We start from the raw sequence: 10,773 nt of genomic DNA on the forward strand, positions 1-10,773 counted from the left end.
AAGATAACTATGGATATAATTCACAATCAGAAGAGTATAACTGATTGGGATTGAGAAGTATGTAACATGGAGCCCTCCTATAGGAAGAAAGAACAAAATTTGATGACTGCCTCCTGAGGACAGAAAAGAGCAGGCAGGTCAGTGACAGTTTAACCAGGACATGAGCTGAAGTCTGTCCTGCAGAAGGTACCCTGGACAAGAGAGCACCAGGTACTGTGAGTGACTGGGTGACTGTACTGCGTGATAGTCATTACTGGCTTCTGTATACTTTTAAAATATTTTAATACCTTTAAGAAATCCACTGAAAATTCTACAATTAGAAAATGCTCCATTAACACAAAACAATGAAGAAACACTGCCTTAGACACTAATGGAACTGCCAATAAAATATTTTAGAATCAGATTTAAAAATTATTGCAGAAAGAAGAGTCTGTAGATCTTATCTAGTTTTCTAGATTTATGCCTTTGGAAATGAACTGTTAAATATGCCTAAGGAAAAATTTAGTATAGACATAAAATGTGTTATTATTAAAATATTACAGCAAAATATTTTATTAGAAAAGGTTATTTTTTTGGACTTTCGTAATTTGAAAATAGTTGCTATATAATAAGAAATATATGTTTTATTTAGCATCAAGGTAATTAGGATATGCAAACTCTTAACAGTCGATATTTTTAAAAAAATAATTGAGGGCTTTTTAGTGAAAACTATCTTAAAATTATGTTTTGGTGGTTAATAATTGCTTGCTAGTAGAAAGTAAAAGTCTTTGGAAATGCTGGTAGATAACATAAAGGGAATAGAGAGGGGGATGGCTAACTGTATGTGGCAAGAATAAACACTGCTGTATTTTTCTCTTTTTAAATTAACTTTAGAAAAATTAGAGTATAGTTGATTGAAAATGTTGTGCCAATTTCTGCTGTACAGCAAAGTGACCCATATATACATACATTTATTGTGTTTTCTTTTTTTTTTTGTCTTTTGCTATTTTATTGGGCCACTCCCGTGGCATATGAAGGTTCCCAGGCTAGGGGTCAAATCAGAGCTGTAGCCGCCGGCTACACCACAGTCACAGCAATGCAGGATCTGAGCCTCATGGTTCCTAGTCAGATTCTTTAACCACTGAGCCACAACGGGAACTCCCTTTTTTTTTTTCTTTCCTTATATTATCTTCCATCATGGTCTATCCCAAGAGATTGGATATAGTTCCGTGTGCTGTATAGTAGGACCTCATTGCTTGTCCATTCCAAATGGAATAGTTTGCATCTACTAGGTCAAACTCCTAGGCCATCCTGCTCCTCCCCATCCCCCTGGGCAACTACAAATCCATTCTCTATGCCATGAGCATGTATCTATTTTGTAGATAGGTTAATTTGTGCCATATAAGTGATATTATATGAACACTAGTACATTTTTCAATGAGATATGCAGCCTCATTAGAAGAGTTAAAGCTCTTTCTAGGCTATGTTGATCAAACTGTAAAATACTAATTCAATTCAATATAGTACAATTTTGGATACATAGCTATATAACCACTTGAGTGGATGATCTTGGTGAAATTGAATACAAGTTGTTTCAGTGTTGCTTAGGCAAACAGAATTCAAGGAGAATGATACGTTTAAGTAAAAGACCATAGTAACTTAAAAATATAATGCCATTCAAAAGCTGAATACCAGTGTTTAGATCCTTCAAAGCCCATCTTCTCAGTGATGCCTTCCATGACTATATAAGCCTTCAGAGAGCAGATGTCAATAGTTGCAAGTAATTTTTTACTAATAACAAAAATCTGGAAAGCTTAAAAATGACATACTTTAAGAAGAAAAAAATTATTAGGGGAAATTCGAATTTATTTCTGTATTGACCTGATAATGCTCTCAGTCACTAACATTTTGGTAATGTGTGTATATATATATAATATATATATATATATATACACACACACATATATATATATTATATATACATATATAATTAAGGAGAATGTATGTTTTAGTGAATGACTTAGAAATTGTTTATCTTCCACCATATTCTCTCACCGGAGTGGCCAGACTGGTGAAATCACTGTGTGTTTCATGAAAATAAACCGAGAAACACTTAGGTGGGCAGTTTTTGTTTGTGAAGGTAAGTTTTCTAATTTTCGACTAGACTGTGAATTCTTCCAGGGAAAAATCCAGGACTTTGATTTATTTATCAAGTATATTGTTAGGCACATAGCAGTCTTTTAAGAAACAATAGAACAAGATCAGCTAATGCAGTGACTTGTTAATTACTACCAGAAAAGCAGAATTACAGATGACTTATTTTACCAGCCTGAGGGGGAAAAACATGGTTATATAAATACTGGAAAATAGCAGGAGGTGCTAAAATCTAAGAAAAGTTTCTGTGATCTTATGAAAAAATTAGAAATGTAAATTGGATGAATAATTGTAAAATGGAATTGGTAAATGTAAGTTGCCTGAAAAAAAGTTCACAGAGAACATTTAGGCTAAAAATCAAGATTTTGAAGTTGAGGGTAATACTGATCATTTGCAACAGTACATATGTTTATCCAATATAATGAAAAATACCTATTCATGTAATAAAATAGAAATTGATGGGCTAAAACTACATGAAGCAGTAGAATAAAGCAGTTAAGGACACAAATTTTGGAGCCCAATAGCTAGTGTATGAAACCCAGTGCCACTTGCTATCTGTGTGACAAAGGGTAAGCTAGGCTAAGACGTATCTCCATGTGACTCATTTCTCTTCATTAGGAAAGCGGAGATAGCAATAGTTATTTAGCTCACTGAATTGCGAGATTCACATTTGTCGATAAACAGGAAAGCACATAGAAGAGAGCTTGGCGCATATGCTCTGTATAATGTCTGGTGTAATGACTATCATTTTATGTCATTTCTCACTTAGCTTTGTACCAGTGACTATAAGAAGAACTTAACAAATGGATACACACATACATACTATTCATACTTTTTTAATTAAATGAAATGACTATTATCAATAAAAAAGCATACATTTTTAAGATCTTATGTTAAAAGTCAATATATAAGATATGTCAATGATATATATAAAGCCCTGGATTATATATATATAGTCCAGTGCTTTATTTATAGTCCAATATATAAGATAAAGTCAATGATATATATAAAGCACAAAGACATATATAAAAGTCAATGATAAGATATATATAAAGCACTGGACTATCCTTCACTTGATGAATACTATGTGTCAAACTTTTTTTTTTTTGTCTTTTCTAGGGCTGCTCCTGTGGCATATGGAGGTTCCCAGGCTAGGGGTCGAATCGGAGCTATAGCCACCGGCCTACTTCAGAGCCACAGCAACGCGGGATCCAAGCCGCATCTGCAACCTACACCACAGCTCATGGCAATGCCGGATTGTTAACCCATTGAGCAAGGGCAGGGATCGAACCTGCAACCTCATGGTTCCTAGTCGGATTCGTTAACCACTGAGCCACGACGGGAACTCCCTCAAACATTTTTTAAGAAAATAAAATATTCACCTAGCGAATATGATTTGATTGTATATCATTTGGACCATTACTTTCCTTTGATTTTAGAGATATGATCTTCCTTAAAATGTGTTTTTGAAAATGACATTTATTTTAGAATGTTCATTTTTACATTAACTATCACCTTTTTTTCATCAGTATGTGGTCTAAAAACATGCATCTTTTCTTCCAAATCATTTCTGAGGGAAATTAGTAAATATTAACATAAGTGTGTTTGTATTTATTTACATTTATTTAAATATATACATTTTTATACATGTTGTCTTAGAACAAATACCAAAATATTAGCAGTGGTTAACCCTGAGAGAGAGATTAAATGTGATTTTTTTTTCTGTTTTGTAGTTCTTTTGTGTTTTTCTTTATATTCTATTATATATGTATCACAGTTATTTTTTAGAAGACAGTAGCTATTGTCAAACCCATAGTTCATTCAGTCTAAGGTCTTGAGGAAATAGGTATGGCTGCAAAGCTTGATCAAAAACAAAGAAAAAAATACTTTCTCGAAGTCTTGATTTTACTTATTATTATGTTTCTCCCGCTTCATGAACTTATTTAAGCATTTGGGAAATGATACATTTTTTGTGCCATACTTCAAATTATTGGCAATGTCAATCTATGAAAAAGTCAGGTATTTTTTTTTCCCCCATGAAGTGAGATCGTTTTCAATCTGCCATAACATGTGCCCACACATCTTCACTTTGAAAAATGTAGCATTCAAGTTGAGTCAGGGCAGATTATTCCTTTTTGACTTTTACAACTTTTATGCTGCTGCCGCCAGAAGTTTTCTTGGCATTTGCTTTGAATTCTGTCTTCAGTGCATCTCTCACTGCTTTCGCACAGATCTGGGATACTGGAGGTAGTCGAGTCCAGTCTATCGCCAATATGCCACCATGACGTTGCGAGAATGGAGCGCCTCCAGCTGAATTTCAAACTCAAGGTCAACGTCAGCTCGGAGTATAGCCTACTTTGGGGAAATGATATTTTTAGTTTGCACTAATAATTGTATAAATAAAATAAAGGATATAAAGCATTTGGGAAAATTCTGTATGCTAACTTCGTGTTATGCTTTATTATTGTTTTAGTATTACGAATGAATTCTATTAGCTTCATAAGTATGCTACCAATCTGGTCAAGAGAGCTAATTACTTTTGAAACTTAACTCACATTTTACCCTAAACAGGGTAAATAGTCACGTTAACTAATTTTAACAAATATTCTGTATATTATTCCATTATCAGGTGAGGAAACTACAGTTTTCAGTCAATTCCCTAATGAATGAGCAGGTGAAATCTGCATGCCTTATGTTCCCTCATCATTCTTTCAAATTTACCAACATCTTCCAACAACTACTTCTTTAAACGTCCTCTTAAAAATCATTTCTTTATTTTCATTGTAGATATTTTCTTATTTCTCAGCTGTAATTCCACTTCATTTGATGACATCTGTCTCCACAAGACTTAAAACATGTATTTTTCTTCTTTAGTCCAGAGCTTGTCATATACTTTCTACAAATATAGCATTTAAAGCGAATAATTAATTGAAACTTTGAATGTAGGAGTTCCCATTGTGGCACTGCAGAAATGAATCCAACCAGGAACCATGAGGCTGCAAGTTCAATCCCTGGCTTCACTCAGTGGGTTAAGGATCTGGTGTTGCCATGAGCTGTGGTGTAGGTCGCAGACATGGTTCAGATCTACTGTTGTTGTGGCTGTGGTGTAGGCCAGTAGCTACAGCTCCAATTAGACCCATAGCCTGGGAACTTCCATATGTCGTGGTTGTGGCCCTAAAACAAAACAAAACAAAACAAAAACTCTGAATATAGAGTTTTAAATTGTGGTTTTATTGTGGTATAATTGATACACATTAAAATACACATATATGGAGATATTTGTTGATAAATTTTGACATATATGTATATGTATCTGTGAAGCCATAACCACGGTCACCATAAGAAACATATTCATCAACCACAAAGGTTTGCTTTCCTTCGTTTCTCTCCTTCCTTGTCTCCCTAAGACAACCACTGATCTTTAGCTATAGAATAATTTGCATTAATTGAATCTAGTGGTATGTACTATTTTTCTGGTCTGTTTCTTTATCTCAACCTATTACTGTGAGATTCATCTGTTTTGTCATATGTATCATTCCATTTTATTGCTGATTCTTATTTCAGGGTACAGACATGACAATTTGTTTTCCATTTACCTATTGATGGACATTGGGTTGTTTTCAATTTTTGGCCATTATAAAAGAAGCTTCAGTGATCATTTATGTATAAGTCTTTGTGTCCACATATGTTTTCATTTTTCCAGTAAATACATAGCCTGGGTCAGAAAATCAAGTATGTTTAATGTTTTAAGAAAACGCTAAATTTTTTCCCAAAGTGTTTGTGCCATTTTTCATTCCAAACAGCAGTTTCTGAGAGTTCTGGTTGCATCACTTTGTATGATCAGACTTTTTAATGTTAGCCATGCTAGTGGATGTAGAGCTAACAGTGGTTTACCTTTTCATTTCCCTAATGACAATGATACAGAACATTTTTTCATGTGTTATTTAACAAGTGTATGTGTGGTTTTTTTTGAAGTTTCTGCTAACAATTTTGCTCCTTTTTCATTGTGTTTTCTTATTGAAGAGGAGAGTTCTTTATATCTTCTAGCTGTAAACTTTCTGTTGGATATATGTTTCGCAGACATTTTCTAGTCTTTGGCTTGTCTTTTCTTTTTGCTTAACAAAGTCTTTTAAAAGAGTCTTTTGATCGCTATAGGTTACTCCCTCTGTTTCATTTTAATGAAGTCCTACCTATTTTTTTTCTTTTATATAAATGTTTTGCTGGCATATTTAGAAAATCCATGTCACTAAATTTTACTATGTTTATTTCTAGAAATTTTATAGTTTTAGCTCTGACATTCTATGACCCTTCCCTATAATATTCTGTAAATATTATTAGGACAGGGTCAATATATTTTGGTTTTGGTTTTTGCATATCATTCTCTAGTTGTTCTAGAATTATTTTTTGAAAAAGATTATCTTTTCAAATTGAATTACGGTAACACTTAAAAAAGTAAATTGAATATATACCAGAGGGTCTGTTTCTAGACTTTCTACTCTGTTCCATTGGTTTGTGTATCTATCTATAGCCAATACCACACTGTCTTGATTACAGTATAGTTTTGATAGGTCTTGAAATCAGATATTGCCTGTCCTCCAACTTTGGAAATTCATCCTTTTGAGGCTTGTTTTTAGCTTAGAATAGTTAAAACAGAGTAAGTGCTAATCTATATCTATTTTTGGAAGAGTTCTGAGGCAATCTCCTAAGGCCACCATCACATGCCCTGTGAGTGATGATGTTTTCTCCGGTGGTTGGTGAGGACACAAACTATTCCCAGCCCTCTGTGATCTCTATAGGTTACTCCCTCTACTGTGCTGGTTGTTTTTCCTTACATGCCTGTGCTGATCCATACTCAGTCGAAGACTCAAGGGGTGCCATATGCAGATGCCTAGAACTCTTTTTCTCTCTCTGTGCAGCATCCTCCTCCCTGGCGCCTTGCCTCATGGCTCCTGCTGCCTTGGACTCCCAGCCTACTAGTTCTGACTCTTGTTGGGCTGCAACTTTGTTCTCCATCTGTGAGCAGCAACCAAGATACTCTTCCTAATGCCAGTGGTGGGGCTTACTTCAAGGTTTTCCCACTTGGAGATCACCATTTTGCACTGTCTCCTGCCCAGTATCAGAAAAATTGTGTTTCATATATTCAGTCCAGTGTTTATTTTTTTCCTTACTAGATAGGAGGGTAAATCTGGTTCCAATGACTCCATCTTGATTGAAAATGGAAGACCTCTATAAAGGCCAGCTGTAAAGGTGGGATGTGAATCCTAAAGATGAGAGACCATCTGGTGGCCCTTTGGCAGAGACAAGGAAGACAAAAGAATACAATGAGAATCTGGGTGTTCTGACCTGTAGGGTCTGTGGCAATGTCTCTCTAAATGGTCACAGAGTTTAAATGAGTTAAAGAAGTTAAGTTGCACACTATTTTTGGTAGGTAGGCTGAGATAGCCTTTATTTTGTTCCTTTGAAAAATGTTTCAAATTAGTCTGAACCCCCAGAAACTTACTGTCACCACATTGTAAAATATTTGTCAATTTGAAAGAGGTGAAATTCATTACTATTTTACTTTGCATATTACTAATTAGCAGTGTGACTGATACTCTGTTTATTGATGATTACCTTTTCAATTTCTGTGATTTTCCTGTTCTATTTTAAAGCTATTTTTTAATGTCTTTTTCTTACCAATATTCCTGTTCTATTTTCCTGTTCAATTTCTGTGATTTTCCTGTCCTATTTTAAAGCTATTTTTAAATGTCTTTTTCTTACCAATATTCAGAAGTTAAAAATTTATTTTGAGCAATGATGTTCTATTTACTTGACAGGATGCAAATATTTCTCGCATTCCATTGCTCACTTATTTTTGTGAAAGTTTATTTTTTTGAAATATAGTCAAATGCACTACTCTTATTTATTTATTTATACTATTTTTACCTCATTTTACTCATTTTATTAGTCTTTATATTTTTGTGTTGAAGCGGAAATTCTTCCATACATTTATGACACAAAGATATTGTAAATTTTTTTTAATGTGTTTAGTATTTATTTTCCATATTTAATACTTTAATGTATTTGAGTTTATTTTTTACTTTTATTATGAGGGGATATTTTCATTATTTTTTTTAAATTGAAGTATAATTGATATACAATGTTGTATTAGTTTCAAGTGTACAACAAAGTGATTCAGATATATATAGAAATAGATAGGTGGATTCTTTTTCATATTTTATTCTCATTGGTTATTAGAAAATATTGAGTATAGTTCCCTGTGCTATACAGTAGGTCCTTGATTATTATCTATTTTATATACAGTAGTATGTATATGTTCATCCCAATTTCCTAATTTATCCCTCCCCCCCAGCCATTTCCCCTTTGGTAACCATAAGCTTGTTTTCTATGTCTGTGAGTCTATTTCTGGTTTGTATTTAAGTTCATTTGTATCTTTCTTTCTTTTTTTTTTGGATTCCACATATAAGAAATGTCATATGATACTTATCTTTCTCTGTCCGGCTTACTTATAATAACCTCTAGGTCCATCTAATCTGCTACAAATGGCATTATTTCATTCCTTTTTATGATTTTGCAATCCCACTCCTGGGCATATATTTGGAGAAAACTACAGTTTGAAAAGATATCTGTACCCCAGTGTTCACTGAAGCACTATCTACAAAGCCAAGACATGGAAGCAACCTAAATGTCCAGATAAGTGGATAAAAAAGATGTGATATATATACAATGGAATAATATTCAGCTATGAATTTTTTAAATCACCGACTAAGGTCCCAATATATTTGGCTCTGTTTCTTGACTTTTGATTTTGCCTCACTTATTTTTCCTCTAACTCTTTGTAAATATGATGTCTTAATTACTATAACTTTATAAAAATCTTTATATCAAATAGTGAAAATCCTCCACCTTGTATATGTTTTGCATATTTTATGGCTATTCTTGGCACTTTATTTATTTTTTTAATTTATTTCATTTTTCTCTCTTTTTTTTTTTAAGTCCTCTTTAGTCAGTCTGTTTTTCAGTCTTTCCCTCTTACAGTGCGGTCTCTTCTCTCTGCAGGAAAACCCCTTGTTTCTTGGCAGATCAGCTCTCTGCTCCCCACTTTTCACAGGATATTTATTTATTTTGTCTTTTTGCTATTTCTTTGGGCCGCTTCCGCGGCATATGTTGGTTCCCAGGCTAGGGGTCGAATCGGAGCTGTAGCCACCAGCCTACGCCAGAGCCACAGCAACGCGGGATCCGAGCCCCGTCTGCAACCTACACCACAGCTCAGGGCAACGCGGGATCATTAACCCACTGAGCAAGGGCAGGGATCGCAACCTCATGGTTCCTAGTCGGATTCGTGAACCACTGCGCCACGACGGGAACTCCTATTCTTGGCACTTTATATATGACTTTTATAATCCATTTTCCAAGTTCTATAAAAATCTTTAGTGGATCTATCAGAACTTCAGGAAATTGGAGTTCCCGTTATGGTGCAGTGGAAACGAATCCGACTAGGAACCATGAGGTTGTGGATTCCATCCTTGGTCTCCCACTGGGTTAAGGATCTGGTGTTGCCATGAGCTATGGTGTAGGTCTCAAATGCAGTTCGAATTTGGTGTTGCTGCTCGAATTTGGTGTTGCTGTGACCTCTAGCCTGGGAACCTCCATGTGCTGCAGGTGTGGCCCTAGAAGAGACCAGGAAAAAAAAAGAAAAAGAACTTCAGGAAATTTATAGATCAGTTTTGTAAAATTGACATATCTTTAATATTATGTTTTCTCTTTCATAGATTAGTATCTGGCATCCCTCTCTACTAATTTTTTTTTTAAATTAAGTATTGCACAGTTTGGTTTTGTGGTTAGAGTAATTTCCTTTTCGTCCTGGCTTTCTAATAGTTATTTTCCCCTCAATAGTGAGTTAGTATTTAAAATTTTTATTTAGATAAATGCTACGTGCTGCTGCTTTAAGGTAAATTTCATGAATACCTTTAGAAACTTTAAAATGTTCTTTCATTTCTGGGATAAACATTCTGGTCGGATTCAGTATTGTTGCTATTATTCTTTTTCAGCTTATGATTTTAATTCCCATAAATTTAACTTAGGATTTTAGGCCTAGATACAGAAAAGTGATTGATTTATAACTTTAATATTATTGTCCAGTTGAGTTTCAATTTTATCTTCACTTCCTTAAATGGATTGATTTTTCTATTTTTCTTTCTTTTGAAACACTCCATAAATTAAGATAATCTAATACTTGGAATTTGGCAAAACTTTTTTCAAGGCAATTTAAACTTTGTTCTTGGGAGTTGAACTAGTGTTGTTTGATTGCTAATATAATATCTTTAACAGTTAGTGATTTTTACTAGTTTTCTAATTGTTCTCTACCAACTTTTAAATTCATATCTTCTACAAAATTATTCAGTTCATCTTTGTTTTCATTTTAAGAGTAAGTTTAAATGCAGTTTTTGTTTTATGATGTATATGTGGTTATGTTTGTTCATATATCCCCGATAGTGTTATTTGTACCTTTTATCTATTTCATAAACCAGTTTTACTAAAAAGTCATCCTTTTTATGTTTCTTCCAAGAATCAGGTTTGGTTTTATTCATCACATCTTTTTAATCTATTCTATTTTATTTAATTTATTCTATTTTATTT

General features: G+C 33.9%; 1 pseudogene; it reads right to left on the bottom strand.

The window, feature by feature from the left end:
- Nucleotides 4,259–4,561, bottom strand: LOC100524996 (annotated as a pseudogene).

The sequence above is a fragment of the Sus scrofa genome, chromosome 6, assembly GCF_000003025.6.
Source record: "Sus scrofa isolate TJ Tabasco breed Duroc chromosome 6, Sscrofa11.1, whole genome shotgun sequence".
Taxonomy (NCBI): domain Eukaryota; kingdom Metazoa; phylum Chordata; class Mammalia; order Artiodactyla; family Suidae; genus Sus; species Sus scrofa.